We start from the raw sequence: 13,144 nt of genomic DNA on the forward strand, positions 1-13,144 counted from the left end.
GATCCAGTCTAGTTTATGTGTAAATGCTAAAATTTTAAAGGCAGTGAACAGAGCTAGAATTTGATGTACAAGTGGGTATTACAGTTACTACTGAAACATAATCCAACATAATCAAAGACTAATTTGTTTGAAAAATAAGTCTCGTTTCAATACATTTGGCCTGTTCATTTACATAAGTGCAGCAAGAATAGTGATTAATCATATAGGCTGTTTTCATAAGGAATCTCAGATTAAACTGTTAAAAGCCTCTTCAAGCATCAGACTTTGCCTGCAATACCCAGGATTGCAACCCTGCAATCAGGATATAAGATGTGGAGGAGAGTGTAGAAAAGAGAACAAGAAAGAAAGTTCAGCAATGTTACTCTTTGTTATTGAGGGGATGAGCATATGGAGCATTCTGAGAGTATTACAAAGGCATCATGCCAGTGAAAAATGATTGGGGCCAGTGAGACAGAATTGAGAAGCCACGCATGAATAAAGACTTTTGACCCTAAAATGAAGAGCCATCCTAAGAATCTTCAGAATTGCTCAGGATTGCATGTGTACTTGACTAAAGATAAGACAATTTTGTTACAAACTACAGTCTTCCCTTCTATGATAAACAGCTAAGTTTTAAAGTTGCACTAAGTGCTTTCTCTTCTTGGGTTGGCATTGAAGGTGGTTGTGCTCCAGGAGAAGGGGACAGAGAGAGAGAATGAAGAGTAGAATCTGAGTCGGGCAGGTAAGTCTCCTGTGGAAGATTCTGTATATCTCAAGTAGGGAAGGAAGTGATAGACCACTGAGTTAAACAGCTGGTCAGTGAAAAAAAGCCCCAATCTGGATAGTTTCTTCTTGAGGTTCCCCAAACTCTACCTGCCAGGAAGTGACCTTTCTTTACTCACCTGGTTAGGTTGCAGGAAACCCTTTAAGTGCAGTACCAGGTGGCATTTCCAAGGGGCGCTATTGGCTCTGTAAAGTCAAATTTAGTTCCTTAAAATTGGTCGTATTTGACTCTGTACACACAATTCTCAAGACATTCCAATCAAAGCCTTGGTAATACAATCAATGTTTCCAATTTTTGTCCTGTTATAAGGATAACAGATTCTTATTTAACTTATGCAAATAATGATTTTGCCATGAAAATAAGAATACTAACAGTTTCTGAATTCTAGAGGGATCAGGCAGGGAGAAAAAGTAATTGTTTCATCATTGTTCACAAAGGTATACTTTACCACACTGCTCTAAGTCATAGCTTAAGAGAAAAGATTTCCTTAGATCTGGAAAAACAAAACATGGTTGATTCTTTAATACTTTAAAGGCATAAAAATTTTATAATCAGAGTCCTTTCATTCATCTCTCTGAAGATGAAGCACTTAGAAAAATCCACCAGAATCAAATAATAACTATCTGTAAATGACAAAAGACTTTATTTTTTTAATTTTATTTTTTAAAATTTACATCCAAATTAGTTAGCATATAGTGCAACAATGATTTCAGGAGTAGATTCCTTAATGCCCCTTAACCATTTAGCCCATCCCCCTTCCCACAACCCTTCTAGTAACCCTCAGTTCTCCATATTTATGAGTCTCTTCTGTTTTGTCTCAATCCCTGTTTTTGATATTATTTTTGTTTCCCTTGTGTTCATCTGTTTTGTCTCTTAAAGTCCTCATATGAGTGAAATCATATGATTTTTCTTTCTCTAATTTAATTTACCATAATACCCTCCAGTTCCATAGCAGCAGTATCCACAATAACCAAAGTATGGAAAGAGCCCAAATGTCCATCAATGGATGAATGGATAAAGATGTGGTGTGTATGTATGTGTGTGTGTGTATATATATATATATATATATATATATATACACATATGTACATATGTATATGTGTATATACACACACACACACACAATGGAGTATTACTCAGCAATCAAAAAGAATGAAATGACAAAAGACTTTAAAATGGCCATGGTTAGAGATCCGATGAGAGATCATTATTAAAAAGAAAACTCGGTTATATCTGTGACATACATTTTAAGATGATAACTAGAGTTATTAGCATCTCTCTTCTATAAGGAGAGAGAGCAAATCTTTTGAGATGTTCATGTAGCCCTCTGGCAGTTACTTCTAGGTCAAAAAGACTGCATTTAGTATTGGATTTTGGGAATTTTGCCTCAAGTATCAAAAGTTTTGGACACTAAACACTACTGATATTAAAGCTTATTTTAATAATTCAATTTTAGCCATCTTGACTTCATAAGGTGAAATTTTCTCTCCTTCCAACTTTTTATACCCATTGAATTTATACTTTATCTTCCTCTTTGCCTTTCTGAAATAACCAGCTTGACTTTCATTTTCCTTAACAAAAATGCATCTCCATATGTTTTCTTAGCCAAAACTACATCCTAGTTTCCTTGCATACACAGTTGTTTCTATTATTATTTAATTACATATAGAAACCTTAATTGCTAGTGACAACTAAGAAGCAATTGTGAACTTCTACACTAACATTCTTCAGATTGGCAAATTTACTAACTGAAAATTTTAATTCCTCTGTAGTAGGTAAGACTATGTTCAGGAATTAATGTTCAATACTTCATTGCATTTGGAAATGATCCAGATATTTAGTAATTCATTTCTGTCATTGAACTCAGCAAAACTCTAAGGGTGAAAGTTACCAAAAAGATTTGAGAAACTTTTACTGGACATACCCTAACACATAATGATGAACTGAAAAGTTCATCAAAGAACTCTTTTCTCTTTTATATCTATCTAAATCACTTGCTCCCAACAATTATGTTTATATTACTCAACAAAATTTCACAAAGCATTAGATACCTAGTCATCACCTTAAGGTATTTTTCCCTTGGTGACAAATACGTAGTTCCTATAAGGGTTTGTCTTTATTTAAGCCAATTAAATGGAGCTCTTTTACAAGTTAATTTAAGCAATTCCATCTTGAGGTAGAAAAATATCACTCACCTACAAAATATATAGACACATAAACACAAAGACACCAACAGAATCCTTATAGCTGACGTTCTAAAATCTTAGCCATGTATCAGGTACAATACAAGTTTACACCGCTCTCTGAAAATAGAGCATTCCTATGAAAACTTTTGTTAGGTCGAAATGGTGTAAAGAACCAATTACCATTAATTTATATAGAAACATTTTTGAGTATCATCACACCCCAAAAGTAACCCCTCTTAGGCATTTCTGATAACTTAGGACACATCTTGATAACATAGGCGCCAAATACATGGAGATGAAGTATGGATGCTTACAGACACACTTCAAAGCCATGGAGGGAGGGTGAGTGTAGTTCCTGGGGAGAACGCTTGGTGGAGCCACTTGGTGCTTGAGGTATAGACTGCCTCTGAAACAGCTTACTACTTAACAAATGCTGAACACTATTTTGCTTTTTGCCTTTTTTCTAAAAGTGAAAATTCTCTTCACATTTCGTATGGTTAGTAAAAACAGGTGCAAATGTGGGTCATTCATAACAGTGAAGTGGTATAATAAGAAATTTAAAAAAGCAGGGCTATCTGTAATACAAAACTTACTTGTTTATATAAGAACAGTTGGATCCAAAATGTGTTTCTGACAGTTTTAAGTTTACCTGCTCAGAAGGCTAACGTTTTTTAGTAATATGTGTGGAGCAGACACTTAAGATTTTTAATCTGCCCTTTTTTATTTATTTTTTATTTTTATTTTTTTTATGAAATTTATTGACAAATTGGTTTCCATACAACACCCAGTGCTCATCCTAAAAGGTGCCCTCCTCAATACCCATCACCCACCCTCTCCTCCCTCCCACCCCCCCATCAACCCTCAGTTTGTTCTCAGTTTTTAACAGTCTCTTATGCTTTGGCTCTCTCCCATTCTAACGTCTTTTTTTTTTTTTTCCTTCCCCTCCCCCATGGGTTCCTGTTCAGTTTCTCAGGATCCACATAAGAGTGAAACCATATGGTATCTGTCTTTCTCTGTATGGCTTATTTCACTTAGCATCACACTCTCCAGTTCCATCCATGTTGCTACAAAGGGCCTTATTTCGTTCTTTCTCATTGCCACGTAGTACTCCATTGTGTATATAAACCGCAATTTCTTTATCCATTCATCAGTTGATGGACATTTAGGCTCTTTCCATAATTTGGCTATTGTTGAGAGTGCTGCTATGAACATTGGGGTACAAGTGGCCCTATGCATCAGTACTCCTGTATCCCTTGGATAAATTCCTAGCAGTGCTATTGCTGGGTCATAGGGTAGGTCTATTTTTAATTTTCTGAGGAACCTCCACACTGCTTTCCAGAGCGGCTGCACCAATTTGCATTCCCACCAACAGTGCAAGAGGGTTCCCGTTTCTCCACATCCTCTCCAGCATCTATAGTCTCCTGATTTGTTCATTTTGGCCACTCTGACTGGCGTGAGGTGATACCTGAGTGTGGTTTTGATTTGTATTTCCCTGATAAGGAGCGACGCTGAACATCTTTTCATGTGCCTGTTGGCCATCCGGATGTCTTCTTTAGAGAAGTGTCTATTCATGTTTTCTGCCCATTTCTTCACTGGGTTCTTTGTTTTCCGGGTGTGGAGTTTGGTGAGCTCTTTATAGATTTTGGATACTAGCCCTTTGTCCGATATGTCATTTGCGAATATCTTTTCCCATTCCGTTGGTTGCCTTTTAGTTTTGTTGGTTGTTTCCTTTGCTGTGCAGAAGCTTTTTATCTTCATAAGGTCCCAGTAGTTCACTTTTGCTTTTAATTCCCTTGCCTTTGGGGATGTGTCGAGTAAGAGATTGCTACGGCTGAGGTCAGAGAGGTCTTTTCCTGCTTTCTCCTCTAAGGTTTTGATGGTTTCCTGTCTCACATTTAGGTCCTTTATCCATTTTGAGTTTATTTTTGTGAATGGTGTGAGAAAGTGGTCTAGTTTCATTCTTCTGCATGTTGCTGTCCAGTTCTCCCAGCACCATTTGTTAAAGAGGCTGTCTTTTTTCCATTGGATGTTCTTTCCTGCTTTGTCAAAGATGAGTTGGCCATACGTTTGTGGGTCTAGTTCTGGGGTTTCTATTCTATTCCATTGGTCTATGTGTCTGTTTTTGTGCCAATTCTGCCCTATTTTTAAAGACCTCCTTTGCATTTCAAAAAATGGCCCTTAGGTTGTGGAGAAGATGGGATAGAAAATCTACAGAAAAAGAGGGGAAAATATCTAAAGTCTCCCCCTGGTAAATACACCCCAACACTCCTCTTACAAGAAGTTGAGGGTACTTAATATTTAAATATTTCCTTCTTTTTAAGTGCAGGTTTCTTAGATGGAGCTTCAGGGTTTAATGTATTACGCCTTTGAAAGTCTGAAGAAAGTAGTGAACTGAGGCCTGCAAATGCTCTTCTTAGTGTAGAATCCAACATTAGAGCAATTCACCTTATAGGGAAAAGCCTTTCCTATTGATTTTATCAGCTCCTTAACATTGGCCTCTATCTGGACAATTCCTGAGAGTTCTCAGGAGGCCCTGGGAGAAATTTTGGTCATCATCTGTTGCCTCTGTAAGGGAGGTTCTGCGTGGGAAGAACACCTCTCAGCAGCCAGTTAAGGGCCTTGTGAGTGGGGCTGCTCATATCCACTATTCTTTCTAAATCTTCTCTAAATTTGGTTGTCTCCTCTGAAAATGGAGGGGTGAAAAAGGCTTTGTAACTTCGTCTTGTTACAAGAGTCCCTAAGGCTAGGCATTATAGACCTTTGTGTCCACTTTTCAAGTTGGTGTTTCCATAGGTATCAATAAGACAATTGTTTGGGATGACGGGTCTCTAAAATATTTTCAAATATAGAAGCTTTGCCAATTCAAGGGATCTATTGTGTGGCCATGGATGAGTAGGATCTTATTAATCTCAACAGTATCTCAAACCAGTAAGCCTTTGTATGGCTTAACCATCAATGCAAGAGGAGTCCCCAGAAAGTACAAAATAGGCAGTTCTCACAAGATGGAAAAAGTTCACTCCCAGAGTTGGCCTAAGAAACCAAAGACTTTCATTGTCCCGGCACTATGAATGGGGTAATGCAAATGGCATCTCGGGTTCCCCCACCCAACCGAAGCATATGAGAAGCCTCTAGTCACAGACCTTCTAATCACTGACACAAGGCAGGTGCTACTGGAATGCGACTTTTCCAACACTAATGAGATAATGAAGGTTGAGATGACAAAAGGTCCCTTATGGACCGGGACCCCTTTTGACAACCTCCCCTCTAAACTGGCATGCTCAAAGATGCTGCTGCTTCTAGGGTCCACAATCTGTTTGGCTGTTCACCAGAAGCATGCTGGTACATTCACTCTCTGGCTAGCAGAGACCAGACTGATGATAAAGTCAAGCTCTGAAGACATAGAACAAGATGAAAGGAAAACCTCCTCCTTATGACAAATGATACAAAAGAGACAAAACAATGACACTCTCTGGGAGGAAAAGGATCAATGAAAAGTAAGCGTACTGACAGTAAGTTTTTACTAGAATTATTATACCCAAGAAATAGTTCATGAGAATATTCTCTCTTGCTAATCTAAATTTGGAAAAAAAGGGACAAGGTGAAATTTTTACCTTCCACTCTTGACTGGGCCCTAGAGAGAAAGATCTGGGAAACCCATACTTTGGTAAGAGATCTTACCTTTCACCAACTTCTGCTAGTTTTTTAGGATCCTATGTGTAGGCTTTGGAGTATGGTGTCTCAATTCTCCCTCTACTCTTCTATATTCTTTGTTGAAAATTCCTTGCAATAAAAAGATTAACAAGATAAAACAAATGTAACTTTTTTTCACACGTATATCTCCTGTAGACATGGAAGATACCTAGGAAATTTAAGTGACTCCTCTGCATTTTTACATAAAATTATAAAAACATATTTCCTCATTCTGCATGTATATAACTTTAATGACTACATAACCTTTTGTCTTTAGGTGTACCACAATTTAAGATATCCCTTTTGTGCTACTGGATACATATGGTATGGCTTAAATTTTTTGTTGTTTAGTAAAGCTATGTAAATATCTTTGGACAAAAATTATTGCCAGTGATACTAAGATGACAGGTTGGGGGGATACATGAATATTATAAATCATACCGTTATTCCTATCACTTTATTAATTCAACTGATGTTAACTTACTTGGATTTGTAGCGGAGACTCTACTACATAAAGCTACAACCAATAATTTAGAATAAAACTGGAATAGTGGATCAAAGACTTGCTGAATTTTCATTTGTTGACTGGATAACTTTACAGTTTTGTCTTCTACCTTTGAAGGTAACTAGATCAAAGGTGAAGAAGTGCCAACACTGGTGAATGCCTAGCAATGTGTTTATTCATGGCTCTTCTGTTTCAAAGCAGGCATCAGGCCTGGAGCAGAGCCCAACACAGGTCTTGAACATGACCCTGAGATCAAAACCTGAGCAGAGATCAAGGGTCAACATTTACCAGACTGAACCACCCAGGCACCCCATTCATGGCTCTTCTTGACTGACATCCTCTGCGTTCTCATTTTTATGTTTAAGATGTTTATTTTTCTAAGCTGGCATTTTAAAAAAATGCTAAAATCTGGCTGCCCATTTTCATAGACTGGAAATCTGGTTATCACGGAGCTCTAAAAGTAGAATTAAGTTACCGGTGGAGATGGGTGAAATAGGGGAATGGAATTAAAAGTACGCCTATCATGATGAGCACTGAGTAATATATTAGAATTGTTGAGTCACTATATGGTACACCTGAAACTAACCCTGTATGTTAACTAATTGCAATTTAAAAAACTTAATAAAGAGAGTTGCGGCAAGATGGCTGCTTAGGAGGATGCTGGGCTCACCGCACGACCTGCTGATCACTTAGATTCCATCTACACCTGCCTAAATAACCCAGAAAACCGCCAGAGGATTAGCAGAACAGAGTCGCCGGAGCCAAACGCGGACGAGAGGCCCATGGAAGAGGGTAGGAAGGGCGGCGAGGCGGTGCGCGCTCCACGGACTGGCGGGAGGGAGCCGGGGCGGAGGGGCGGCTCGCCGGCCAAGCAGAGCCCCTGAGTCTGGCTTGCAAAAGCGGAGGGGCCTGACGGACTGTGTTCCCACAACAAGCGCGACTTAGCGTCTGGGAGGTCATAAGTTAACAGCTCTGCTCGGAAAGCGGGAAGGCTGGAGGACAAAGGGAGGGAGAGCTGCTGAGCCCCCTGACAACAGAGCTCAGTTTGGTGGGGAACAAAGGCGCTCGCCAGCGCCATCTCCCCCGCCCATCCCCCAGCCGAAATCCCAAAGGGAACCGGTTCCTGCCAGGGAACTTGCTCGCTCCCTGCAAACACCCAACTCCGGCAGCGGATCTGACTCCCTCCCGCTGCCACAGGGCCCCTCCTGAAGTGGATCACCTAAGGAAAAGCGATCTAAGCCTGCCCCTCCTGCCCCCGAGCACCTTGCCTACGCACCCCAGCTAATACGCCAGATCCCCAGCATCACAAGCCTGGCAGGGTGCAAGTAGCCCAGACGAGCCACACCACCTCACAGTGAATCACGCCCCTAGGAGAGGGGAAGAGAAGGCACACACCAGTCTGACTGTGGCCCCAGCAGTGGGCTGGGGGCAGACATCAGGTCTGACTGCGGTCCCACCCACCAACTCCAGTTCTACACCACAGCACAGGGGAAGTGCCCTGCAGGTCCTCACCACGCCAGGGACTATCCAAAATGACCAAGCGGAAGAATTCCCCTCAGAAGAATCTCCAGGAAATAACAACAGCTAATGAGCTGATCAAAAAGGACTTAAATAACATAACAGAAAGTGAATTTAGAATAATAGTCATAAAATTAATCGCTGGGCTTGAAAACAGTATACAGGACAGCAGAGAATCTCTTGCTACAGAGATCAAGGGACTAAGGAACAGTCACGAGGAGCTGAAAAACGCTTTAAACGAAATGCATAACAAAATGGAAACCACCACAGCTCGGCTTGAAGAGGCAGAGGAGAGAATAGGTGAACTAGAAGATAAAGTTATGGAAAAAGAGGAAGCTGAGAAAAAGAGAGATAAAAAAATCCAGGAGTATGAGGGGAAAATTAGAGAATTAAGTGATACACTAAAAAGAAATAATATACGCATAATTGGTATCCCAGAGGAGGAAGAGAGAGGGAAAGGTGCTGAAGGGGTACTTGAAGAAATCATAGCTGAGAACTTCCCTGAACTGGGGAAGGAAAAAGGCATTGAAATCCAAGAGGCACAGAGAACTCCCTTCAGACGTAACTTGAATCGATCTTCTGCACGACATATCATAGTGAAACTGGCAAAATACAAGGATAAAGAGAAAATTCTGAAAGCAGCAAGGGGAAAACGTGCCCTCACATATAAAGGGAGACCTATAAGACTCGTGACTGATCTCTCTTTTGAAACTTGGCAGGCCAGAAAGAATTGGCACGAGATTTTCAGGGTGCTAGACAGAAAAAATATGCAGCCGAGAATCCTTTATCCAGCAAGTCTGTCATTTAGAATAGAAGGAGAGATAAAGGTCTTCCCAAACAAACAAAAACTGAAGGAATTTGTCACCACTAAACCAGCCCTACAAGAGATCCTAAGGGGGACCCTGTGAGACAAAGTCCCAGAGACATCACTATAAGCATAAAACATACAGACATCACAATGACTCTAAACCCGTATCTTTCTATAATAACACTGAATGTAAATGGATTAAATGCGCCAACCAAAAGACATAGGGTATCAGAATGGATAAAAAAACAAGACCCATCTATTTGCTGTCTACAAGAGACTCATTTTAGACCTGAGGACACCTTTAGATTGAGAGTGAGGGGATGGAGAACTATTTATCATGCGACTGGAAGCCAAAAGAAAGCTGGAGTAGCCATACTTATATCAGACAAACTAGACTTTAAATTAAAGGCTGTAACAAGAGATGAAGAAGGACATTATATAATAGTTACAGGGTCTATCCATCAGGAAGAGCTAACAATTATAAATGTCTATGTGCCGAATACCGGAGCCCCCAAATATATAAAACAATTACTCATAAACATAAGCAACCTTATTGATAAGAATGTGGTAATTGCAGGGGACTTTAATACACCACTTACAGAAATGGATAGATCATCTAGACACACGGTCAATAAAGAAACAAGGGCCCTGAATGAGACATTGGATCAGATGGACTTGACAGATATATTTAGAACTCTGCATCCCAAAGCAACAGAATATACTTTCTTCTCGAGTGCACATGGAACATTCTCCAAGATAGATCATATACTGGGTCACAAAACAGCCCTTCATAAGTTTACAAGAATTGAAATTATACCATGCTTACTTTCAGACCACAATGCTATGAAGCTTGAAATCAACCACAGAAAAAAGTCTGGAAAACCTCCAAAAGCATGGAGGTTAAAGAACACCCTACTAACGAATGAGTGGGTCAACCAGGCAATTAGAGAAGAAATTAAAAAATATATGGAAACAAACGAAAATGAAAATACAACAATCCAAACGCTTTGGGACGCAGCAAAGGCAGTCCTGAGAGGAAAATACATTGCAATCCAGGCCTATCTCAAGAAACAAGAAAAATCCCAAATACAAAATCTAACAGCACACCTAAAGGAACTAGAAGCAGAACAGCAAAGGCAGCCTAAGCCCAGCAGAAGAAGAGAAATAATAAAGATCAGAGCAGAAATAAACAATATAGAAACTAAAAAAACTGTAGAGCAGATCAACGAAACCAAGAGTTGGTTTTTTGAAAAAATAAACAAAATTGACAAACCTCTAGCCAGGCTTCTCAAAAAGAAAAGGGAGATGACCCAAATAGATAAAATCATGAATGAAAATGGAATGATTACAACCAATCCCTCAGAGATACAAACAATTATCAGGGAATACTATGAAAACTTATATGCCAACAAATTGGACAACCTGGAAGAAATGGACAAATTCCTGAACACCCACACTCTTCCAAAACTCAATCAGGAGGAAATAGAAAGCTTGAACAGACCCATAACCAGCGAAGAAATTGAATCGGTTATCAAAAATCTCCCAACAAATAAGAGTCCAGGACCAGATGGCTTCCCAGGGGAGTTCTACCAGACGTTTAAAGCAGAGATAATACCTATCCTTCTCAAGCTATTCCAAGAAATAGAAAGGGAAGGAAAACTTCCAGACTCATTCTATGAAGCCAGTATTACTTTGATTCCTAAACCAGACAGAGACCCAGTAAAAAAAGAGAACTACAGGCCAATATCCCTGATGAATATGGATGCAAAAATTCTCAATAAGATACTAGCAAATCGAATTCAACGGCATATAAAAAGAATTATTCACCATGATCAAGTGGGATTCATTCCTGGGATGCAGGGCTGGTTCAACATTCGCAAATCAATCAACGTGATACATCACATTAACAAAAAAAAAGAGAAGAACCATATGATCCTGTCAATCGATGCAGAAAAGGCCTTCGACAAAATCCAGCACCCTTTCTTAATAAAAACCCTTGAGAAAGTCGGGATAGAAGGAACATACTTAAAGATCATAAAAGCCATTTATGAAAAGCCCACAGCTAACATCATCCTCAACGGGGAAAAACTGAGAGCTTTTTCCCTGAGATCAGGAACACGACAAGGATGCCCACTCTCACCGCTGCTGTTTAACATAGTGCTGGAAGTTCTAGCATCAGCAATCAGACAACAAAAGGAAATCAAAGGCATCAAAATTGGCAAAGATGAAGTCAAGCTTTCGCTTTTTGCAGATGACATGTATTATACATGGAAAATCCGATAGACTCCACCAAAAGTCTGCTAGAACTGATACATGAATTCAGCAAAGTTGCAGGATACAAAATCAATGTACAGAAATCAGTTGCATTCTTATACACTAACAATGAAGCAACAGAAAGACAAATAAAGAAACTGATCCCATTCACAATTGCACCAAGAAGCATAAAATACCTAGGAATAAATCTAACCAAAGATGTAAAGGATCTGTATGCTGAAAACTATAGAAAGCTTATGAAGGAAATTGAAGAAGATTTAAAGAAATGGAAAGACATTCCCTGCTCATGGATTGGAAAAATAAATATTGTCAAAATGTCAATACTACCCAAAGCTATCTACACATTCAATGCAATCCCAATCAAAATTGCACCAGCATTCTTCTCGAAACTAGAACAAGCAATCCTAAAATTCATATGGAACCACAAAAGGCCCCGAATAGCCAAAGGAATTTTGAAGAAGAAGACCAAAGCAGGAGGCATCACAATCCCAGACTTTAGCCTCTACTACAAAGCTGTCATCATCAAGACAGCATGGTATTGGCACCAAAACAGACACATAGACCAATGGAATAGAATAGAAACCCCAGAACTAGACCCACAAACGTATGGCCAACTCATCTTTGACAAAGCAGGAAAGAACATCCAATGGAAAAAAGACAGTCTCTTTAACAAATGGTGCTGGGAGAACTGGACAGCAACATGCAGAAGGTTGAAACTAGACCACTTTCTCACACCATTCACAAAAATAAACTCAAAATGGATAAAGGACCTAAATGTGAGACAGGAAACCATCAAAACCTTAGAGGAGAAAGCAGGAAAAGACCTCTCTGACCTCAGCCGTAGCAATCTCTTACTCGACACATCCCCAAAGGCAAGGGAATTAAAAGCAAAAGTGAACTACTGGGACCTTATGAAGATAAAAAGCTTCTGCACAGCAAAGGAAACAACCAACAAAACTAAAAGGCAACCAACGGAATGGGAAAAGATATTCGCAAATGACATATCGGACAAAGGGCTAGTATCCAAAATCTATAAAGAGCTCACCAAACTCCACACCCGAAAAACAAATAACCCAGTGAAGAAATGGGCAGAAAACATGAATAGACACTTCTCTAAAGAAGACATCCGGATGGCCAACAGGCACATGAAAAGATGTTCAGCGTCGCTCCTTATCAGGGAAATACAAATCAAAACCACACTCAGGTATCACCTCACGCCAGTCAGAGTGGCCAAAATGAACAAATCAGGAGACTATAGATGCTGGAGAGGATGTGGAGAAACGGGAACCCTCTTGCACTGTTGGTGGGAATGCAAATTGGTGCAGCCACTCTGGAAAGCAGTGTGGAGGTTCCTCAGAAAATTAAAAATAGACCTACCCTATGACCCAGCAATAGCACTG

The sequence above is a fragment of the Prionailurus bengalensis genome, chromosome X (assembly GCF_016509475.1).
Source record: "Prionailurus bengalensis isolate Pbe53 chromosome X, Fcat_Pben_1.1_paternal_pri, whole genome shotgun sequence".
Classification (NCBI taxonomy): domain Eukaryota; kingdom Metazoa; phylum Chordata; class Mammalia; order Carnivora; family Felidae; genus Prionailurus; species Prionailurus bengalensis.